Source organism: Aquarana catesbeiana, linkage group LG04, assembly GCF_042186555.1.
Source record: "Aquarana catesbeiana isolate 2022-GZ linkage group LG04, ASM4218655v1, whole genome shotgun sequence".
NCBI lineage: Eukaryota > Metazoa > Chordata > Amphibia > Anura > Ranidae > Aquarana > Aquarana catesbeiana.
This window is the reverse complement of record NC_133327.1, coordinates 67,508,025-67,532,435: the sequence shown is the minus strand read 5'-3', so window position 1 is coordinate 67,532,435 and position 24,411 is coordinate 67,508,025. Positions and strand designations below refer to the sequence as shown.

General features: G+C 42.7%; 3 pseudogenes; all 3 read left to right on the top strand.

Annotated features, from left to right (window-relative positions):
* Positions 1-263: 263 nt before the first annotated feature.
* Positions 264-2,170, top strand: LOC141141178 (exostosin-1 pseudogene; annotated as a pseudogene).
* A 12,482-nt stretch (positions 2,171-14,652) lies between these two features.
* Positions 14,653-15,107, top strand: LOC141141177 (CDAN1-interacting nuclease 1 pseudogene; annotated as a pseudogene).
* Positions 15,108-19,559: 4,452 nt separating this feature from the next.
* On the top strand, positions 19,560-20,969 carry LOC141141176 (CDAN1-interacting nuclease 1 pseudogene; annotated as a pseudogene).
* Positions 20,970-24,411: the final 3,442 nt, after the last annotated feature.

Sequence of the window (24,411 nt, the reverse complement as noted above, 5' to 3'; positions counted from 1 at the left end):
GGGAGAGGAGCGCTGTCATTTGTTGACACAGAAACCTTGCTTCTGTGTTTACAGATGACAGGAGAACGCGGCAAGTGCAGGGCAGTACCTGAGGTAGTTGAAAGAAAAGCCTGACGCCACCACACAGTGATATGCGTGCGTGGCGGTTAGGGTGTGCCTGGGCACGCCTATGATGATGCAAGAGTATATATAAAACGCATTAGTTAAGATAAATACATAATGAGCAATTGATGCTGAGTAAAACTACAAGTGCCAAAGGCAACATGCCCGGTAACTGGGTCTGTGATCACATTGTATGAACTATTTAATACTAAATTGACATTGATGACATCATCAGGACTTAATGGATATCACTGTAGCATCAAGTATAGCTCAGCCCATTTCGTGGATGTTTCTCCACTCATCAGGAGCAGATGCGACCGATTCCTGTGAAGTATAAGAATATAGTAAACCACACTCATAATATATATATATATATATATATATATATATATATATATATATATATATATATATATATATATATATATATATATATATATATATATATATATATATTTATATATATATATATATATATATATTTATATATATATATATATATATTTATATATATATATTTATATATATATATTTATATATATATATTTATATATATATATTTATATATATTTATTTATTTATTTTAGCCTGGCAGTGGGTGCGACAGGCGGTGATCGGTGAGCCAGGTGGCAGTCATCGGGGATGAGAGGTTATTACAGATTCCTTCTACAATCAGGTTTATCCATCACGATAGGATCCTTGCACTTAGACATCAGACAGTTTTTGTGGGAAAGCCTATTTTTCCTCTGAGAAGATTGTATTGACAACACTAGATCATTCAGGACAGAATCTTCAAGCACATATCACGCAACAGTCTAATATGGAACAAGCATCCTGGAGGGCTTTTTGTGCTGCCCCAGTACTCACATCTGGGAGATTTCCCCTATTATGCTAATCTAGGTATTAAACCCTCTACCACGTTTACTACAGTCATCCACACTGACACCATTGGTTTCTCAGTCTCAGCCAATCTTAAAGCGGATGGTCACCGTAGCCAAGTCTCAGTAATGTCTTCAGATCATAGTCTTGTGGAACTGACAAGCCGCTCCCTGCCAAGCACCGCTGGCCTGCCACTGCCGTGCCAGTCATCGTTATTGAAGGGGAGAGCAAGGTGATGAGCAGCCATTTTCTGCCGTACGATAACATAGTGACTGACGCCGTTCTCAGCCTTGACGAAGACACTACTTTCCACAACAGAGGTGGATTTTGCCTTTACAGTTTTTGGTAGAGCTTTCCAAAAAGGATTGTGGGATATCCTGCTTGCAGTCTCTTATGTGACCGCACTAAGGAGCGGTGGGGTTACACTTCCAAGTGGACTAATGGCAGCTCCTGTTAGTACTTGTGATAGATGACTACTCCATGGTACTATCGCTATCTTTACAGTAATTACCTGCCTGCCAGTCTGAAAAACATGGTGGCCCAATTGGCTAATTGTGAAGATATCTTAAACTTTCTTGTGTCTGCCGTCACCAAGCTGCCACCAATCAAAGTGACACAGAAGAAGTAGTACAAGGAAACAATGATGGGACAGACCTCCAAAGCTTCTCGTTGGGCCGACCCTGACCACTTTGCCCAGAGACAGACTTGTATGAATAAGTTTGCCAGCTGGTTTGGCTATATGCTGCTCATTCACTCATAGATGAGACTGGATCCAGTGCTTTTTAAGGATCAGGTGTCCATTCTTTTTGAAAGAAATATTGGGACATTGAATGACTCTGAGACCTACTGCCACCGGAGGGAGCCATCAGCCCAGAGCACACCAACACACCGCTCTTGATGCCGGTTCTCACGCCGCTAACGCACACAACCCCAGCCACCCAGGAAATGCAGAGCATTCACAATCAAAACTTTGGCCAACCGGAATCCACTGCACTGGACTTTTTATATATAAAAAAAAAAAAAAAAATCAATCTTTGACGTCTCAAACTAGGCTGTGTACAGTTTAATTATGGAACATTAATTTTAATTTTTGAAATGATTGGTATGCAGGTTTAAAATTTTTGTTCATAAAACAAAAAAACTATTCAGATCTTTCTTTAAAAAAAGGTGTGTGATCTCCTCTATTCCCCCCCCCCCCCCCCTTTTTTTATTTTAAGTTAATGCCGGGTGCACACTATTCATTTTCCCTTTTAACTCCGTGGGTTGCACAAAAACAAAAACACGCAGTCGGAGCCGCTGTATTAACCATGCAAGGTTAGTAAAGAGATCTCCCCCACTGAGCTGTTGTGTTCTACGGGGGGGTGGGGGGATGCACCCTGCCTGCCAGAACACTGATCGTGGTTTTCCAGCATGCATGTCCAACATACATATGGGCAGAAAGTTGGATATATATATATGTGTGTGTATGTATATGTATATGTATATGTATGTATGTATATATATATATATATATATATATATATATATATATATATATATATATATGCTAAGTGTCTCCTGTTTTGCCAGTGTGTATGGGGCTTAAAAGCTCTAGAAATGGCAGCAGGGGGCCATTACCAGACACAATAAAAGACAAATAACAATGTTTCACCAGCCCAAAAGTTGGGATTTGCTCAGCTAGGGATAAACTCAGTTACATGCCATGTGCTTGAGTAGCAATGATGGGACTGGAAAATGAGATGTTACAGATTCCGTCTCTTTACAGTACTAACTATACAAAACCTAGGTCTATCCTTCTCGCCATATACCAGAAATTTGAGATTCTGAAGGTTTGAACAATCAAGGTGCAAACATATAGGCTTAATGCCATCTTAAGAACACAGTTACAAATATATAATAGCTGAATCAAGCCCAGGTACTTTGACCATTTTTACCCACGTGCCTTTTTTGATTGACATAAGTTGCAAGGGTGAATTCCACCATTTTTTATTTGCAGAGCAACAATGAACTACCAGGTATGAGCATCATGGGTCTCCATGGAAACCAGCTATTAAAACCCAATGCAATCCAAAGTGTATTTAGTTTTTTAAATAGCGAGTGTGGAAGTGTTAGAACCTTGCTTTGGGTGTTAAGTCCTCCATTGAGGAGATATCTACCTTGACAGGAAGTAATCTCACCAGTAAAAGCACACAGATTATGGCAAGCAGACCCGGACTGGGACAAAAAATAGGCCTGGGCGTTTTGGGTTGAGCAGCCCATGACATGTTAACTGGCACCTTCCCCACTCTCCACCCTGACAGATCCCCTGAGGGGGGGGAACCCAGCTGTGTGTGTGGTGGGACGACCAGGAAAGGGCATGGGGGGGGGGGGGATGGAGAGCACAGGGAAGAACCTTAAGAACATGGGGTGGGGCAAGAGCACAGGTGGGCAGCGGAGAGTATTGGGGGGCTGAGAGCATGGGGGGCGAGGTGGAGAGCATGGGGAGGTGGAGAGCCCGAGGGGCAGCAGAGAAAAGCAGGAGAGGAGCAGTGGGGGCGGCTGCATATAGAACAATCTTTCTCCATCTTCCTCCTGCAGTCTCGGAATGCCTGCTTCTACTCTACTTTTCGCAGACATTCCAATACTGCAGGAGGAAGATGAAGAGGAAGATTGTTCTATATGCAGCTGCTCCTCCTATCCAGGTTACAGGGGGGCCGCACTCACATTTTCTGTTTATCCTGCCCCAAGGTGTCTGCAGCAGGTCACAGGTGTCTGCTCTGGCTCCTCCCCCTTTGCAGTCACGCCCCCCAGCACTGACGGCTGACCTATACGGGCGCCATGTGGCCGTGGAGCAGCCAAAGGTGTCTAGCTCCTCCCCCTGGCGCCGATTAGCTGAGCTTAACTTGCAGCTGCAGAGAGGCTGGATGAGCGGCGCGGGCTCAAAGAGCAGCCCAGCTGCCTTGGACCCTGCAAGGACTTGCAGCCTGGCAGGTGCGGCCCACTGGTCAAGTGCCTGATTTGCCCTATGGCCAATTCGGGCCTGGTGATGCTTATGAGGGACCCTTCAAACTTATCAATGGCCTCAATTTTTCTTTTCAGACCTTAATGCATTTTGCTAAATTAGTTAATTTTTGATAACTTGTAAAGCAATAATCTGTTCACTGTGGTGTGTTTCATTTATGAAGTGGTTGTGTTTTTTTTTTTTTTTTTTTTTTTTTTTTTTTTTTTTCTAATCAACATGACCCACCACCAAAAAACTTGCAAAATACATTCTTTAGTAGAAGACCCAGGCCTGACACAAACGGCCAGCTCTGTGCTGGGAGTGCTCTTCCAGCAGCAACTGAGGAACACAAGTGGTGCCCATGATAAAATTACACTTCCTGGATGCTGCACGTGTTATGTGGTTGCAAAGGTGGTTAAGCCTATGTGTTGGCAGCTTTGCACTACTCTCATTCAGAATCCCAAATCTCTGGTATATGGTGACAGGGGCAGATGACAACTTGTATGGACATTGGAGCTATTAGTGTTAAAAAAAAGTCTATTTAGCAGCGTGAACTCTGTTTACTATGGCAGGGGTCGTCAAACCCTGGGCCGTGGCTCACTACAGGCCACAGCGTCTTTGCAGACGGGCCGCGGGCGCTGGCATGACATTTAAGGCACCGGTGGATCGGTGACGAAAGCGGGCGGGCAAATGAGAGAAGCAGGCTGGCGAGCAGAGATGACATCTCTCAGCCCACCTAGCATCACTGCTCTTCTGCCCTCACAACGTGGGGAATGTCGGCGGGGATTAGAGAGATGTAATCTCTCCCTGCCCGCCTAGCATTACCGCTCTTCTGCCTTCACAGCATACTGAATGTCGGAGGTGCGGCATTTGACATCCTCTCACTGCCTGCCCCGCATTTCTGCTCTCCTGCCCTCGCTCAAGAACGATCACTGAACCAGTGTCACCAATGCAGTGAAAATCCTCATCTGGTGGCACAGGCAGGTGACATGGCAAGTGGCATTCCTCAACTGGTGGCACAGGCAGGTGACATGGCAAGTGGCATTCCTCAACTGGTGGCAGGCAAGCGTGGCAAGTGGCATTCCTCATCTGGTGGCAGGCAGCGTGGCAAGTGGCATTCCTCAACCGGTGGCACAGGCAGGTGACATGGCATTCCCCAACTGGTGGCACAGGCAGGTGATGTGGCAAGTGGCATTCCTCATCTGGTGGCAGGCGACGTGGAAAGTGACACATTCAGGGCTCCAACTGATTCTGCATTAAGATGAGTTAAACTATTTCATTTATATTACAATGTAATATAAGAAATAATGAGCTTCATTCATTCTGACACCATACCAACCATGGTGCCATGATGATTGAAGTACCAACAGCAGAACACCAGCTATTGCCCCGATAAATTGCCAGCGAAATTCGCTTAGCCCCCCCCCCCCCCCCCGCGCGTGTGCCTACATCCCCAAGCCTTGCCACAATTTTCTTCCACGCAGCCGGTACCCGGTGCCAAAAAGGTTGGGGACCACTGTACTATGAGATACATTTGTGCAGCTGTGATTGTTGGCATATTATGATGTGGTCCAAGTCACAGGCTACATTATACCATAAGGTGGGCATACACATAGAGCAGAAATAATTCAAATGAATCAACTCTGCTGTGTACATCTGCCGCTAATGTCAATATGTCTCTATAAAGACCACACTACAGTAGCAGGTAACCTACTTCTGGAAAATTGGGTATGGTCTCAGATCTGCACCATGCACAGCAAAATCAGGGTTTTTTTTCCTCAAGTGTTACTGCATGTTTTATGTTTTTAAGGGCTTCACATGTAGTCAGGTGGTAAAATCCCATGGTTGAGCCTGTTTTACTGCCCCTCAAACATGACCATTTTAGCTATAAAGGCAGCAGCTGGGGGTATACACATGCCCCTGTCATGACTGATAAAACTATTCGGTGAATGGGGCTGTGCTGCAACTGCACCACTTGCACATAGTTGCAGGGATGTGTTTGGCTTTTAGGGGGTTAAAACGAGGTGAGGCGGTGAGAGATGGATATATCTAATCTCCCACCTTGAAAAACATGGATCACTTTTCAGAGGAGCCATGGTCCTTGTTGCTAGTGTGAACAAGTCTTCTTTACATTTCATCTGTGCAGAAACCTTAGAAGTATCGTATCATACTGCCTATATCACAAAGGATTTTTCTGATGTTGCTAATGCAAGAATCAAATGCAGTATTACTAGTGGCGACTGGTGCTCAAAATTTTTTTTTGGGGGGGGGGGGGGGGGGGCAAACTGAAAAATACTGAAACAAAAACATCATATGCAGACTCTTGTGCCCCATCAATTGCAACCTCTGTGCCCATAGTATGCAGCCACTGTGCACCCCCACCCGCTGTCTGCCCAGCACTCACCCCATCATTGTGGTGGGTCAGGCGGCAAGCTGTAGGATGATCGCCTCTACCTTCAGCCAATCGCATGCCCGGTATTACATCCGAGCCTCCTGATTGGCTAAGAGGAGGTTCTGTGTTAGCAAACCAAATGAATATTTGCTTTGCTAACACACCTGGGTGTACTGCAAGCGCAATGGTTTGCACTCGCAGTGCACTTTTGTTGAAGCCTATTGGTCTATGGCTCTAATCAGGTGCTTTAAAAACACCCCCCTGCTGCTGTATTTCAGGCGCCTTGTGCCTGAAAAGGGGCTGGACGCCTGAATGGGGTGGCTACAGCAGCCGTGGATAGATTCATGTAATGCATGAATCTATCCATAGTACACATTGGGGGGTTGCTAGAGAGGGGCTGCTTTTGTGAATGTCCCCCAGTGAGCTAGAAAACTAGAACAGGACTAATGGATAAAACCCTGCAGAGCAATCTCTAACTCCACTTTGTATGCCCTCTTGGTTGCTAAGGCCCTTTCACATGGGCATTTTGTTCAGGTCCACCTGTCAGGTTTTTCAGGCAGACCTAATCAGATGGTCCATATTTCTATGGACCAGTAGATATAAACTGACTTGTGTCTGTTTTCACTGCCTACCTCCAATCAATCATATCCAATCCCCTAAACAAGGATTCTTCCCCTTCTGTTTAGGTGGATCGAATTTAAGGGCAGATGGGTATAAAAAGGGGCCTCAAACTTTAGCTGACTTCAAAGTCTTTATATTTTGTATCTACTAAAACTATGACCATTGCCTCTTAAATGAATTAATCTTTCATCTACTGCCCTTATTCTGGACTGAGCCAGTTATCAGGGCAGCACACTTTTCACACTAGCTTCAATAGGAACTTCTCTTCTAAAAATCATAATCGGAGCCCCCCCCACGATTACTGCAGAAAGTCTGTAGAAGTTTTGATTGAATCAAATTGGCTGTAAGCAGTTAATACATGTGCAAACAATAAGTGTACCACTAAAAATTGATGAAAAAATAAACAAGTGCAAAACCTGTATGCATCCAAAACGCCTCAATCACGAAGGCTGGATGGGTGCAAAAAATTAACAATATTATATAACTTCAAAATAAACCCCAGTGTCAAAATAAACCCCAGTGTTGTGAAATAATAGCAATGAACATAAAAAGGGGGGGAAAAAGAAGTCCACATGTATAGTGTCCAATGGTGAGGGAACTTTCTCCTCAATCTTTAACCGAAATAGAAAATGCACCAATGAACAGGGGAAGACATTTTGATAGAAGAATGGGTACTCTTTCCGGATCAGTTGGACACACGTACCATACGGCAGTGCATCTATAAGGCTTTGGGGTACTAGATCCCCAGTAGTGATGCCAAACTGGACGGTCTCCTGCAGGCTGCAAACTCCAATCTGCACGAGGTTGGGTGGTAGTTGAAACGAGAGTTTTTCCAAGGCTTAACGGCTGCCAAACCGGTCCAACAATGAAGGTGGTCCAAAGATGGTCATTAATACTCCAGCATGAGGAAAGAGAAAAATTTACTCCACATGGCGTAAGTGAACCAAGGTAGGTTTATTGAAGATAAAATACCATACATAAAAAAAAAGGTGATCACAAGAAGTATAAAAATATATAATGGCAATATGGGAAGCAGGAGGTGCTGGTCCGACACGTTTCGACTAACAAGTCTTCCACAGGGGCACTTGAACACGGAAAGAATTATATTTCAGGTGGTGTGTATAAGGTGTGGGCGCACCAGCCTTGTGCATAAAAATAAAATTCAGTAAAAGACTACTCAAACATGTGAATAAAAAGCTTGTGAAGACCACTTGGATGTGGCAATCCTAGAGCCGACAGTTTCCAGAAATCAGAGAGGACCTTAGAACCACAGCTGGCTGACACATTTCAAAGGAGTACCTTCTTCCTCGGCCTCTGGGGAAGACTCTGAGGAAGAAGGTACTCCTTCGAAACACGTCAGCCAGCATTGCTTCTGAGGTCCTCCTGCTTTCTGGAGACTGTCAGCTCTGATTGCCACATCCAAGTAGTCTTCACAAGCTTTTTATTCACCACATGTTTGAGTAGTATTACTGAATTTTTTTATTATCTTGGGATAATGCACAAGGCTGGTGCACCCTTTTCTTTTATCTTTTCTGTGACTACTAGGTTATCCCCTATCCAGGAAGGCAGCAGGGCCAAAGACCTTGGCTAACCCCCCCTGCATCCTGCTACAAACCTCCCCCTGCCACCCATTTGCCTTATTGACTGCAATTCTGTGCAGCAGATAAACTCCATTCACAACTGACAGGGGCTATTTGCTATAAGCAAACTTTTTTTTTTTTTTTTTTTTTTTTTGTATGATGGCTTTAAACACTTTACCCTTCTATTCTAAAATACTGTGCTGGAAACCTAAAGAGAAACAAATGTGGTGCCTGCTATTAGCAGAATTACAGAAAGCTCATATTGTGCTTGGAGCTCGCCACTAGTTGGCTGCAATTGGTTAATAAAAAAAAAAAGCGAATGTAATATTTTGTTTTGCCCACTTAAAAAAAAATAATTTTTTTGCATTGTTTTATTACTTCATCCAAAAGGGGACGCTCCTCGTTCGCACCCCCCCTCCACTGCCATGTTAGGCACTTTTTGGGGGGAGCGAGAACCTGGTTCTGACAGGTACACCTTCCCACTTCTGGGTGAGATATCCGCATGGCAATCTACATAATTTCCGCCCCACACTGCCTTCTGCGACAGAATTCTCAGAAGACCATTCAGAAAGCGCAGTGCGACTCGCCCTTGCAAAGTAGGAAACAGGATGTGAAGCCGCAACAGATGCCAAAGTGTGAACCCAAAGCTGATTGACGAACCGGCTAGGGGTGCCAACATCGTCGGATCCCTGGACCAGTAAGTGTCCTACAATATTTGTAGCTGCTGACCACGTATTTTCATGGAGAAAAAATAAAAAATTGCTTTGACATACCTGTGACCTTGTCCTTTATGAGTAGGACTTTACCTAAAGTACCTTGGCCCAGCCTCTTGATTGACTTTGATCAGGGATTTCCTCAGTGTACCCAGTTGTGAAGGTAGGTTCCATTGTAGGTAGCATGAAGATGGAGGTCTTCTACTAACTTTGAAAAACCTTCTCCATGTCAACAAAAATGGGAAAAGTAACTTTGAAATTTGGGCCATGAATGGCTTTGAGTTCTGTTAAAGCTGGATCTGATTATTCAGCTTGTTTCCAAACCGTTGATATACTATACCTCAGATTATATATAGATACAAATTTGGGGGCAGTTTGAGATGTTCCCTCTCAACTGATACCATTACCCACATCAAGCAATCAGCTTCTATCTTTAATTTTTTATTCTCTTTCACACCTCTCAGGAATGGAAAAGTTGCCTGGCTGCACTTCAGTTGAGGCAAAGCGGAGACAAATATGAGTCAAACTGTCTCAGCTTTGTCTTAACTGGGGAGCAGCTAATTTTTGCTTTTTGTTTTTTCAAGGCAGCCAAACAATATCCAATTTTTCTTGTACAATTTTTTTATTTTTTTTATTTTAGATTTACCAAAACCATATAACGTCAAATATAAACCTGTTAAATTTGTATGCAATCGGGCAGGCCCTTGCACTACATAGCTAAAGGTAAATCTAAAGGAAATTGATCAAGAAAATTGTATAATGTATGGCCAGCATTAGCTGTGTGCTTTAAAACAAAAGGGTAGAAGCTATCTAAACCAGGGGTCTTCAAAATTTCTAAACAAAGGACCAATTTATTATCCTTCAGACTCGAGGGGCCAGACTGAGGCCAGTAGGTGTAGCAAATGTCCTGGTGTCAGGGGGAGGAATAGTGTCCCGTCGGTGGCAGGAATTATGCCACATTCTTAATGTCGGTGGGAAAAATAGTGCCCGAAGGGCTTGCAGTTTGGGGACCACTGATCTAAATGGTCAGGGGTTAGACTTCCCAGATCCTATCAGTTATCAAGCCACACACTTGGCTACAATATTGGATTAGCGCAAACACCACCTCCAAGAGATAGGTGGTGCTGGAAAAAGCCATGTCCCATATTCTGCTGAAGGACATCCTTTGGCATGGGAGGTCAAATCAGTCAATTAGCTCTGTGGCTGTCTGCAGCTTTTCTCTCCTGTCCCCTCATGTCCTGGTCTTGCATGCTTTGCTGAGGCAGTGGGAGCTATTGGCTCCCACTGCTGTCCATCAAAGCCAGTGAGCAGGGGAGTTTCACTCTGTCTATAGATGCAAGCAGAGGGGCTCAGAAGCAAACCTGCATGAGTGCCCCCATAGGAAGCGGCTTCCTATAAGGGCACTGGGAGGCAGGGCCAGGAGAGGGGTCCTGAGTAGAGGAGGTTTGGGGCCACTCTGTGCAATTGCTTCTCATAGAGCAGGCTAATAAAAAAAAGTTTACATTTACGATCACTTTAACTATGCACCGCAGTTGAACTTCATTTTGTGGAGCTTGAGGATTATCAAGTTATATGGTGTGATTGTGAAGCGGAAAAGACACATAACCTTATAAAACATGGTCAAATTTTCTTTGAAGAGGCAGAGAAAATTGAGTACTGTCCGTGATACTTTTATTTGTACTAACATATATATAATTTTTCATGGACGAGCTTTCGGGGTGTCTCCCCTTTTTTTTTTTTTTTTTTTTTTTTTTTTTTTTCCAAGGTCCAAGCCGTACTGATTCCCAAGTTTTATCAGAAGGTAAAATGTTAAAACAAAATACAAATCTGAGGGAAAGGGGAAAGAGACGCACACAACTCATACAAATCAATGTGTATGGCAATGGTAGTAAAGCTATCTGCAAGTGAGATAAGACAGAGGGAAAGCTATAAACTGGAGCGGGGAGGGGGGAAAGAGGATGATAGTCAGAGGGGGTCATAAAACTGTAGTATAATGGGTGAGGAAGCCAATATCTAAATTTAGGCCATTATTTTTTGTGTCCAAAAAGAAGTATCATTCTTGGCTCAAACGTTTACCTTTCCTGGATAGTTCTGAAATTCCATTGAAGAACTAAAACATTGAAGTCTTCTATAGTGTGGTCCGGTTGTGAGAGGATGTCCCACAGATGTGCAGAAACTGTCTTCCTTATGTTCCTTGATGGTATGTCTGTGCAAATTCATCCTCCCTTGCAACTTCTGTCCTGTTTCACCAACATAAGATCCTTTGCTACATCTGTTGCATTGGATGAGGTACAGCTGTATGATCCCGTGCTACTGAAGGTCCCGTGTGTGTGACACACTTTTGGATAGATTGATCTGGTTGCACAGTTTGCAGCATTTTTTATTGCAGGGTTTGCTTCCATTATTTGTGACTTTATAATCAGAGTGAAGTTTCCTGCTGATTAGTTTGTCTGAGGTTGGGTGGTTGTCTGAAAGCCAATAATGGGGGTTGTTGGAATATTTTTTCATCCTCTGTTCTAATGGGTTATAAATCTTTGATTATCTTTTTGATCCCTTCTGGTGTTGGGTTGTAAGTGATGACTAGAGGTACTCGGTTGTATTTTTATTTTTTTTTCTCTGTGTATTGGAGATTTTCTCTTCGGGTTTTCAAGGCTGTGTTTATGCCGTTGATGGTTTTGTCTTTGTAACCTTTCTTATGGAAGGAGTCTGCCAGTGTTCTGAGATGTTTAACTGTCTTCTGGGTCTGAACATATTTGGTGGTATCTGATGGCCTGGCTGTGTATGATGGCTCGTTTAGTGTGTTGGGGATGAAAACTAATTATGGAGATAGCTGCATCAGTCAGTCGGTTTTCTGTATATCGACATGTGACGCTTATCCCTGATGTATACCATGGTGTCTAGGAAGTTGACATGTGTGTTCAAATCCATTTTTAGTTTGATAGATGGGTGAAAAGTGTTGCTCAATGAGAAACCGTTTTAGATTTTCTTCACCTTCAGTCCATATCATGAAGATATCATCAATATAGCGGTAATATCTGTATGGCTTTTGTTGTATGCTGTTCAGGAAATTGTCCTCCAGGTCAGCCATAAATTTGCGTATTGGAGTGCAATTTTACTTCCCATACCTATACATTTGAGATAGATGTCATTGTTGAAAGTAAGGTAGTTATGTGTAAGAATGAATTTGAGCTGTTTAACATCCTCAGCAGTGCATTTGTGGCTTGATAATCTGACATGCTGCCAACCAATCCTTGTGAGGGATGTTACTGTACAGAGTTTCTACATCCATAGTGACTAGTGGTGTTTTTGGTGGTATTTGTTGTGTATTAAGCTTGTTCAGAAAATCGGTGGCGTCTTGCAGGAAACTTTGTAGTGTTCATGACCAATGGTTTTAACATGTTTTCTACAAGGCCTGAGATATGTTTGGTAAGTGTATTCATACCTGTTATAATGGGTCTGCCTGAATGTCCTGGCTTGTGAATCTTGGGCAGCATGTAGAAGTCTCCAATTTCTGGATTATCTGGAATCACATTGATAAGTTCTGAATGTAGGTGGCTTGGTATTGTTGTAATGAGACCTTTTTTAATTGCTTAGTAAAATCCTGGGTCGGATCATAATCCAATTTTTTTTGTAGTAAGTAGTATTTGCCAGCTGTCTCTGGCCCTCTTGTATATTTGTCTGTATCCATCACGACTGCTCCCCCTTTATCTGCTGGTTTGATGGTTATGGTCTGATTATTGCGCAGATTGTGTACAGCCCTTCGCTCCAGTGGTGAAAGGCTGTGTAATGTTTTCTTTTGCTGGATGGCTATCAGGGATGTGACGCGCAGCCTGAAGCTGTCAATATAGGTATCCAGTATGGGGTTGCGTCCTTGTGGAGGTGTGAAGTTGCGGTTTTTCTTTTTTGTCACCTCCTATTGTCCTAGGATTCCTTTCATTACAGTGAATATATTATTTGAGCCTTAGTCTCCTGAAGAATTCATCCATATCTGACCATACCTGTAAATTATCCAATTTTGTTGTTGGGCAGAATGTGAGGCCTTTGGAGAGCACTGTTATTTCTGATGTGGAAAGTTTTTTTGATTTGACAAATTTATGATTCCGCGTTCCTGTTATAGCCACATTTTCCATCAGGTCAGCATTTACACAAGGGATAGGTTGGTTTTCTGGATTGGGTTCAAAGTTGCTGATAGCAGGAGTTAGAGGTTGTTTGTTTTTGTGGTGTTTAGGTTGTATCCAAAAGGTCTGCTCTTGGTGTAGCTTTTGGAGTGTTTTTTTTTTTTTCTTCCTGTTCATGGCAAGTTTTTGCAGTTGTCGTTTTTTTGTAAGGTTTCAATTTCATTCTTGTGTTGATGCTTGTAGGGTCCAATGATGTTGAGGTTTCAAACACCAACTGCTTTTGTTTCCTGATTGTTTCCCTTTTACCGTACAGTTTATGAATGAGGTTGTTCCTTAACCTTTCGCAGGTACGTCTGCAGAGTCCTTCTGCGTAAGGACTGTTCAGTATATTTGCACAAGGATTTTTAATCTGGAGACCTTGTGGTATGAGATTGCTCTTTATGCATCTTGAGAGATGTTGCTGTTAACCTGTGTTGCCTTTGTGATCAGGTTGGTTAACTGCAAAGCCCTCATTGACCCACGATGACTATTAGACAAATGCCCACATTGTCATTCCACAAACTAGGACCTACGTATTAAGTCATTAGAGGCTACCATTACATACCACCACTCAGAAGATGGCAGTAAAGTCTGGTAATCCATTTGGCTTCCTTAGTTTGAGGCAGAACAAGCATATTAAAAGTTTAGACTTGACTTTCTAATATCTGTTTGCTTGTTTGGGGGTCAGTGGCCAAGAAACTTTGAAGCCAGAAACGGCCATGAAATTAGAATTCTTAAGTCGACAATTGCAGCCTATATAGTACAGGTTTCCAAAAACTCAGCAATTAAAATTAAACAATGAATTAAAGTTCAGAGGAACAGGTTTGTGGATAATAAGAATTCAAGAGCCCTGTCTATAATGTAGGTAGTAATCAGTTTTATAGCAATGTAAATAAAATTCTAATCTTGAATAAAAAAAAAATTACCCTCAGACACAAGTTTGTGGATCTTTTCTCAAAGATAATCTAATGCTTTAGCCATAAATGGCTGATAATCTAGGCTGTATTCAGGTTCATGGCAAATCTGAGTAGAATTGAAATAAGCTGATTGTATGTACATGTGGGAAACCTTGTTTTGGATAGTGTATCGGAATGACTCGTTTTATTGTGGTCTGTTCTGCGGGCAAGTCGCCCTCTTTAACATCTTCCTGCCCAGCCTACAGAACAATGACTGTCGGGCTGGAGCACTGTTCTGAGAAGACATTGTATGATGTCCTAGAACGTGCCTCATGCGGTTGCGGGTCCCATCATTAATCCCAGATGCTGTCCTTGCCAACCAGGTACAACAATGCATTATTAGTGACTGTTGTAATGGACCTTTAGTGGATTGCATCAAACATGCTATTGGCTATGAACGTGAAGTGCTTCTAAGAGAAAAACTGATGGAGAAGAATCTAGCGTTTTTTAGATGAATACTAGCTGCGTCTGAAGGGTTGTGATAAAACTCCAGACTTTATTCTGGAAGTGCTGGCAGCTGTGGATGGACAGGTTATACACTGGATTGAAAGTAAAGCCTCCTTTGGCAATGAGAGCAGTCACCGCATTATCTACCGGAGCAATTCTGGAGCTACTGGAACAGATTTGGGCCTGGTATGGATTCATTAAGGAGCTGGACTGTAACCAGGATCGCAGCATTCTATTGAAGGACATGTTTCCCAATCATATTGTAACGCTGAGTGGCTGACCAAAGTGAAGTTCCCTGCAGGAAAAATGTGTCCATTCAACTGAGCTCTAAATGACTAAATTTTCTAACTTAAGCTGGTCATAGACTGAACGATTCTCTTTCCTGCAACCTTGGGTGATATGCATGTACAATGTATCATGTCTGGAGTGATTGGGTGTTTTTTTTTTGCAGCAAATTTTGTGAATGCAAGGACAGTTGCTCCAGAGCTTAGTAAATGAGGGGGAACTTTGCAGTTCATCAATCATGTGCAAGCTTTTTTTTTTTTTTTTTTTTTTTTTTTTTTTTGTTCCTTGCATACGGTTGGGTGTTTTGTAAACCTGAAGCGTTCCCTTGTTTACTAAACTCTAGAGCAACTTGCAAAGTACAGACTATTTTCCTAAAAAACTATATAGAAAACTCCCCCCCCCCCCCACACCCAAACTTCAAAACACCCAACCGTATGCAAGGAACAAAAAAAAAACTGTGTCCCATTGGGGAGATATACCTTCATTTCCTGTCCCATAGCCAAAACTGGAAGGGAAAGGCAATGCCTACAAATTGAATCCCTTGGGGCCCCAGTTTCACCATTGGAAGATGTCCCTAGAACAGTAATGGAGGGGGTAAACTCAAAACTTGGGATTTTCTTTCAATAATAGTAAATAGTACAAATAGAGGGGGTTAATCTCACCAACAGGGGCACAGACAGCAATAAGGACCTGACAGATGTTCTAATCAATCTCCACTATCCAAAACTAAAGTTTTGCCTGTAGCTCTAATGAAGTCAACCCCAATGATTGTTTATCCATATTTAGGTTAAGGCAATTGTCTATTCTTGATTTACATTCCTTGAAAACTGTATGCCTGGACCACTACTTAAACTCAAGTTAATTCACTAAAAGAAATAAATGCATAACTCAGTTTTATGAAGGGTTTACCAAGCTTTGATTTTTGTGGTAAATGGCACATAATGGTGATAGTGAATTGACATTTTCATCATCACAAGTGATACTTGGGGGGAAAAAAATGTGTCTGATCGCTTAATACCGCAAGCGATGTGCTTTTGCAAATGGAGCCTATTATAGGTCATGTATGTACGTAGCCCAAACTTTCCAGTTTTCAGTTCTAGTAAAAAAACTATAATGCCCTGTACACACGACTGGCTTTGCCGTCGGAATAAACTCTCGTCCAGAACGCGGTGACGTACAACACTTACGATGGGACTAGAAAGACCAAGCGCTTCCGTCGTATTTGGTGCGTCGGAACAGCATACAGACTAGCGGTTTTCCCGATAGTACTTTGTTCCGTCAGAAAAAATAGAACATGTTGTTTAAGTCCGTCTGAATTTTCGAAGGAAAAAGTCCGCTGGGGCATACACACGGTCGGAATATACGATGAAAAGCTCCCATCGGACTTTTCCTGTCAAATTCCGCTCGTGTGTACGCGGCATTAGAACCACTGTCAGTCGGTTTTTGCTGTCTGTGCCCTACAAAGATTTCCTTTCACTACCTGTCCTTGAGACAAACAAAACTAGTAAGAAATGTCTGCAAAACAAGGAAATGCCACCAAAACAGCTGCTATTTGTGGAAGGTTTACCTCCACTTGTTCTGTGACAACTGTGATTTTGGCCATCACTTTGTCACCTGGACGTTTCACCACTTCAATAGTGGTGAAGCGGGGGGACACCACGCCGTTTTTATTTTTATTTTTTTTCTTTCTCGGTATACGCTTTTGAATCGTCAAAACTGATTCCAGGTAAGGTTTGAGAACCCTATAATAGGGCTTTGTAGTAAATATAATCTTTTAAAACTGTATCGTGCTATGGAAGTTTCTTTTTGATATCTATATATGAGGAGGCTACATCTTTGAGCAGTGTTTGGACCTTGCAACCTTACCTGGAATCCGTTTTGATTCAAAAGTGTATACTGACCAAACTTAATTGCGAGGTCACATGCTCTGAGGTGAGCGCCCATTACCTTGGGATTAGGAGCACCTGAGTGTAATCACTGCTGCAGATCGCTATATTCAGTCACCTATCAAGTCATGTTTATTATCTCTGTATTAAGGACACTGCAAACTGATCCTGAGTCGTCAGAGTATCACGGACTTGTATGCACTTTATAGATCACTTTCGTATCAACATTTATATTTTATGAAATGTGTGTATATTCATGCTATATGATGTAAGCTGTATGATGACATTAGTCGCTTATATAAAAAAAAGGGGGGGGGGGGGGGAGTTGGGACTTTAGATGAGGTGTGTGGGGTAGAGCCAGACAAAACCATATACATATGTAAAAAATTGTATTCTTTATTAGACCAAAGAGCGCATGGATCAACCCATATAAACGCATAATAGCACATTGACATATAAAATACAAAGTATCAACATACATATTGAGGATAGTCGCCAACATGACACAAAGTAAATATTATACATCACAGTCCCCCAAATGGAGTAGGCATAACATAGCAGGGTGGTAGAGCAATAAAAACCATCTAGAATCATGAATATGAGATGGATGCATCAAAATAAGCTCAACCATGTTTTGTGGACTTCTATCAACTCATTAGGAGCAAGTGCATCCATATACTAAAAAGGGGATTAAAAAAAAATCACAATTATAGTTTGATATAACCACAGACTGGAGGGGTAGAGGGATTAAAGATGATGAACAAATAAACGGCCATAACTGAAAGTACTCACAGGCGAGCTGATACTAGGCCATGCGATACCACCTGCCGGAGGTCAGCCAGATAATAATCCCTTTTTTCTTTGATACTGATTAGGGATGGAGGTGTGTGTGTGTGTGTGTGTGTGTGTGTGTGTGTGTTTTGTTTTTCAAGAGCCTTAATTTCCTTGTATCTGACCCCTAGTGGTCAAGTTACCATATACCACATTAAACACAGCTGATTTTGATGGACAACACTGCTGCTGTAATGGTCTCTACTCCCTTGAGCTGAATTGGTAGTGTGTTCTGCAGCCGACAGGTTGGCAGGTGTTTTGTTTGCACGGGAGCTGCGATGCATGCCTTCCTTCTCCCCTCCTTCCCACACATTATGGGGATGGGGGGATTGGGTTGGCGATTTCACCATGCATCTGCGCCACACCTTCCACTCCATGCATGCGATGCATGGAGTGGAAGATACTACTTAAGCGTCACCCCACTGGCCTGCTCAGTCCCTAGCTCGACACACAAGGCTGCTCTGCAAGCGTTGCCTCCACTGGCTGGGTCCCTGGCTTGACACCTGCTGAAGTTTCCTAATTCTTCACTGTCCCTGGTTGGTGAGAATACTGCTCTGGTACTTCAGCTACGTGGTGAACCCAACCCTATGCTGCTCTCTTGCTTCTGGATAGGCCCTCAGACAGCCTAGCAGCCAGATGTCCCCGGGATAGGCCTTGGCTCTGGCCTAACAGCCTGGGACAGCACAACACACGTCCACCCAGACAGCCGTCCAGGTGGCATAGAACCCTGATCACCTGACCTCATCCAAATATGCTCTCCCAGCAGGCCAAGGGACCCAAAAAGATCCCTGCCCATTAGCTGAGATACCTCATCTATTCCTAGGCTGTTCATACAATGCCCTTGTCTTATCTAATGCCACCAGATACCCAGCTAACTAGTAACAAAAGTGCAGCAATTCCAGATTTGGGGTGGAATCAATTGATCCACCAATTGGCCAAGGCAACTATACCTGGCAGGTAAATTTTTACTAGCAACCCTGCCTAAACATCAGGGTGCTACATAAGCATACATTGAATCTGGCCCTTAAGTGGAAAAAGGTTGCTGACCTGATACAGTATATCTACATGCACTCTACAGCCATGTCACATCTCCATGGGTCAACTCCTGTCCTTTAAAAAGTGATCTTACCAAAACTTGGATGTATGATTATTCTCTTAAACCTCACTTCAACTGAAATGTTGCTTTTAGTTTTGGACAAGTGTCCAAGATTTACTTTGGCCTTTGACCACCATTGAGCAGTTTGCCCCCCACTTCCCTTCTCTTCTATATCGGGTGTATGTAATATGAAATGAACTCAATCTTGGAAGAACCTTGTAATGCATAACAAAAATGGCATTTAGGTAATCTCTGAATTTTGAGTGGTTTCCATTTTGGATATAATGGCAGTGGGAGAGTGGAAAATATAAGGCTTTTCAGTAGCTTTACATTGTGAATTCATGTGGTCAGCAATTCTGGCTGGCAGCAATAGGGTTATCAGTTCTAATCTGATCCATGGCACTACCTGCCTCGTGTATTCATGTTCTCTATGTATGCATGGGTTTCCTCCCACACGTCAGACATTCTTGAAGGTTAATTGGCTCCTGTCTACAATAGCCCTAGTATATGTATGAGTGAGTTGGGGACCTTTTAGACTGGCTATTATACAATTTTCAATATCCTTTATCCTATGTAGTGTAAGGGCCTGCCTGATTTTGTATACAAATTTAAGTCTTTAGGTTTAACCACAGAAATGACTAAGCTTGCCTATTCCATCAATACTTTGAAGCCTACACGGTAGTGTATGTGGAAGCCGAAGTTTCCCCATCAATCACAGTACACTCTGCTGAGCCTCTTCTCAGGAGTACTAGAAGCTTGTGAGACTCATGCAAGGCATCATGCTCCAGACACTGGAATATTGCTACAAAGGGTACTAGCATGACATGGTGCCAGACCCAACAACTTTTCTTCAGCTTTCATTGCACACACTTTGAAAGATTCCTTCAAGATCAGGAAGAGCAAGCACCCACAACCTGCCTTGAATAGCATGCTGTGTGATCCATCCCTAATGCACCGTTGTAACTGGTTGGCAAGGACAGCATCTGGGATTATCAATGACTGATTCAATCCACTAAAGGTCCATTACAACAAACCTGCTATTGGCTATGAACATGAAATGCTTCTGAGGAAAAACTGATGGAGAAGAATCTAGCGTTTAGATGAAGACCAGCTGCTCCTATGGCCCCTTTCACACTGGGGCGAGTTGCAGGTGCCAATGCGCTACAAATAGCGCCTGCAAACTGACCCGAAACAACCGCTCCTGTTTCCAGTCTGAAAGCCCCAAGGGCTTTCAGACTGGAGCGGTGCGCTGGCAGGAAGGGAAAAGTCCTGCTAGCAGCATCTTCGGAGCGGTGTATACACTGCTCCTGCCCATTGAAATCAATGGGACAGCGTGGCTATACCGTCGGCAAAGTGCCTCCGTAGAGGCACTTTGCGGTGGTTTTTAACACTTTCTTGGCCGCTAGCGGGGGTAAAACCGCCCCGCTAGCGGCCGAATACCGACGGTAAAGTGCCGCTAACAATAGTGGCGCTTTACCGCTGACCCCGCACCAGTGTGAAAGTGGTCAGGATATTCACTGGATTGAAAGTAATGTCTCCTTTTGGTGATGAGAGCCATTACAGCATGCATCTACAGGAAAGGAATCATGATCCATACACTGAAATTTTACTACAAATGGTACTTAAATGAGAGAGGTAGACTCAACAGTACTGTTACTATTCAACCTAGCTAATAAGGTTGGTTTTTCTCCAGCTCTCATTGCACGCACTATTTTGGAGAGATTCCTTCAAGACCAGGGTGGGTGGCCAACTTACAAAACTTGTCTTGATTAGCATGCTGTGATCCATCCTTACTCCCAGATGCTGTCCTTGCTAACCAGATAAAACAGTACATTAGCAATAACACTTGTAATGGACCTTTAGTAAATTGCGTCAAACTTCTTGGCTATGACCATAAAGTGCTTTTGAGAAAGTGATGAATATAGCATTTTTGGATTAAGATCAGCTGTGTTTGAAGGATTATAATAAAACTCCAGACTTGATTCTGGAAGTGCTTGCAGCTGTGGGTGGAAATGTTGTTCACTGGATTGAAAGTAAAGCCTGAGGGCAATACATTTTGTTAAAATGAATGTTTATAAATATGCAAAAATCCTAATTTATGTAAAGTAATGACTGATTCTGCAGTCTTTCGTGTGTGTGTGTTTTTATTATTGGGGAGATTTCTGCCTTGACAGGAAGCAAGAGTAAATCACAATGGAGGACTTGACACCCGAGCAAGGTTCTAACCTTTCCACTCTCTCTAATGTAAAACAAAATACATTTTTTGGATTGCATTGGGTTTTAATCACTGATTTCCATGTGGACCCATGATGCTCATTCCTAGTAGTTCATTGTTGCTCTGAAAATAAAAAAAAAACTAATGTCAGTCCAAATACCTGGGCCCGATACATAGTAGGTAAGGTTGAAAAAAGACACACGTCCAAGCCTAACCCATGTGTGTGATTATGTCAGTATTACCTTGTATTCAGCTATTATAAATTTGTAATTGTGTTAAGGCATTAAGCCTATATGTTGGCACCTAGATTGTTCAAACCTTCAGAATCTCAAATTTCTGGTATATGGTGAGGATAGACCTAGTTTTGTATAGATGTTAGTACTGTAAAGACGGAATCTGTATAACTTCATCTTATTTAATTTTTTTTTTTTGTCCCATTATTGCTACTCAAGCAAATAGCATGTGTATATAATGCATTTTTTTCATAGCTCTGAGCATATCCCAACTTTTGGGCTAGTGAAACATGACTAGAGGATTCGTCCTCAAACTTATAATGGACACAAACTGGGTGACGTGGGTTTTAACGGCCACAGCAGCCATTTTATTAACAAATTGATAAATAACAAACCGCACAATTTCAACAATACCAGTTAAACAATGCAACCAGGAAAGGGTCTTGGGGTGCCCTTAAGGCACGCTTTGACTATAATCGACCATGTCCTCAGCCGCTCCCCATCCGACTTGAAGACGTTGGGACTTGAACATTTTAGACTCTTCCCCAGAGGACCTAGCTTCTGGGAGAACCCCTAACAACCAACCAGATGAGCGTGTCATAGATGGGCCCACAATTCTTAAACAATCTGGTTAACCACTGACACCCCCCCCCCCCCCCCTCAAAGACCCCCTGATCCACAAATTGCTGTAACAAAAGTGCCATTATAAAACGTGAAACACAAACTGCCCCCCACCCAGAACATACCAGAAACCCAAAATACAGGGCAGGAGGGATGGAAAGTCTTCACATGAGCTGAACTTTCCAGAATGACTACCCATAAACCCATGCACTAGAACACCGTGCGGTTACACCCTGACCATCTGACCCTCAGCCACCAATTAGGTAAGCTACACTTCCTAACACACTAACTACAAAGTTCTTTAACCATTCTCTGACCTGTTCCTCCCTTAGTCTTGACGACCCTCAGTCTATTCTCTTCTCTGGGTCGCACTTTAAGTTAATTGTCTTTTCTTGTCTGGTAATGAAACCCTGCTATTTCTAGGGCTTTTAGGTTTTTTTTTAGGTTATTGAGACACTTTGCTAACCCCAAAATAATACTCAGTTTGGGTGTAATATTTCCACCTCCTGTCTGTTTTCGTACTGAAGAATAACTTAAAAAATGTGGTGCTGGTTGTTTCCATCTTGCTTGTGGGCATGTGAAGCCCACAAGCATTGATTTCCTGGATGCGGTGAATGCTGTTCATTCACAGCTTGTTCACACGCATGATTACTAAGCTCGTAGGAGACAGTGCGGCGCCGGGGAAAGGCAATAAACACGCCTGCTCCCATGGGAGGAGAGACAGGAAGTGCCACAATAAAGTACAATATAAAGGTAATTACAGCGATAAATGTTTTCGTGCGGCATTTGAACATCTATGCAATTAACTGAAGGGGGTAAGATTAGGTTAAAAATTTGAGTGGAACCCTGCTTTAAGCCCTGTACACACTGGCAAAATGTCACGAGACACTTGCTGGTTAAAAAAAAAAAAATCAAATGGCTGACATTCTGCCCATATGTATGTCAGACGGGCTTGCTGGAAAACCAGTATCAGTGTTCTGGTGGGGGTGCAATACCCTGTCAAAACACAACAGCTCAGCGGGGGTGATCTCTTTACGAACCTCGCATGGTTAGTACAGTGGCTCTGACTGGAGCTGTGTGTGTGGTGGTTTATTTATTTTTTACTTTTTTGGCATCCCTTGGAGTTGAACGGAAAACTAATGGCACAAATTGCATGTAAAGTATTACACATAGCTATACTTTAACTTCTTAAAGAGGCCCTTTCACAAATCCATTAATTTCAACACTTTTTTTTTCTATAAAGATTATGTGCATTCAATGTATTGTAGACCTTTTTACCTATAAAAGCCTTCTGTATGCAGATATCCCAAAGTCTTGGGACTTCTACTGGGCTCTGCCCTCTTGGATGTGATGTCAGCAGCCTCTGAGCTGTCACTTAAAGTGATCTTTAAAGGAAAGGAAAAACAAAACCATGTTATACTTGCCTGCTCCGTGCAGTGGTACATAGAGCAGCCAGGACACAGAGGATCCTCTACTCAGGTCCACTGCCAGTGCTCCTGGCCTCTCCATCCTGCCAAGTGCCCCCAGAGCAAACATCTTGCTATGGGGGCACCCAAGTAAACTTGCTCCCGACCTTGTCCGTTCACACACAGCCATGGCTTGGGCCTGTCCCCTCTCCTCATTGGCTCACTGGCTGTAATTGATGGTAGCAGGAGCCCCTGGAGAGCCGAGGCTCTAGTGTACATTGGTGTGGGGGGGCTGCTGCACACAGGTTTTTACTTTCATGCATGAAGGTAAACTTTGGACTTTTACAACCACTTTAAGTAACACAATAGTATTCCCCTTTGCTCTCCTCTGGCAGCTATATTGGGTTATTTAGGGATCTGAGGGGAAAAGCTGGTCCAGCACACAGTAATGACACTGAGGGCTAAACATTCAAAGTGGGATGGGGCAGTTCTAGGGAATTTACATTCAAAGTACATTCAGAATATTGAAAGCAAATTAAAAAAAAAAAAAAAAATTTACAGCAGAGTTTTTAAAATGCTCTTTTCCGTAAACCATTTTTTGTTGGAAGCTGTCTTTTATAATTGTTGCTACCTGCTAATAACTGAGGTTCTACCGGGTGCCTATTAGGGATGAGCCGAACACCCCACCTTTCGGGTTCACAGCAGAACATGCAAAAAGTTTGTTCGAACACTGTTAAAGTCTATGGGACATGACTGAAAAAACAAGTGCTAATTTTGAAGACTTGTATGCATGTTATTGCCATAAAGTGTTTTTTTGTTTGGGAACCGAGTCCTGCCCCAGGGGACATGTATCAATTCAAAAAAAAAGTTTTAAACGTGTTTTTTTTTTTTTTTTTTTTTTTCCCAGGAGCAGTGATTTTAATGTTTAAAGTGAAACAATCAAAATTAAATATTCCTTTTAAATATCATGCCTGGGGGTGTCTATGCCTGTAAAGTGGCTCAGTTTTCCCA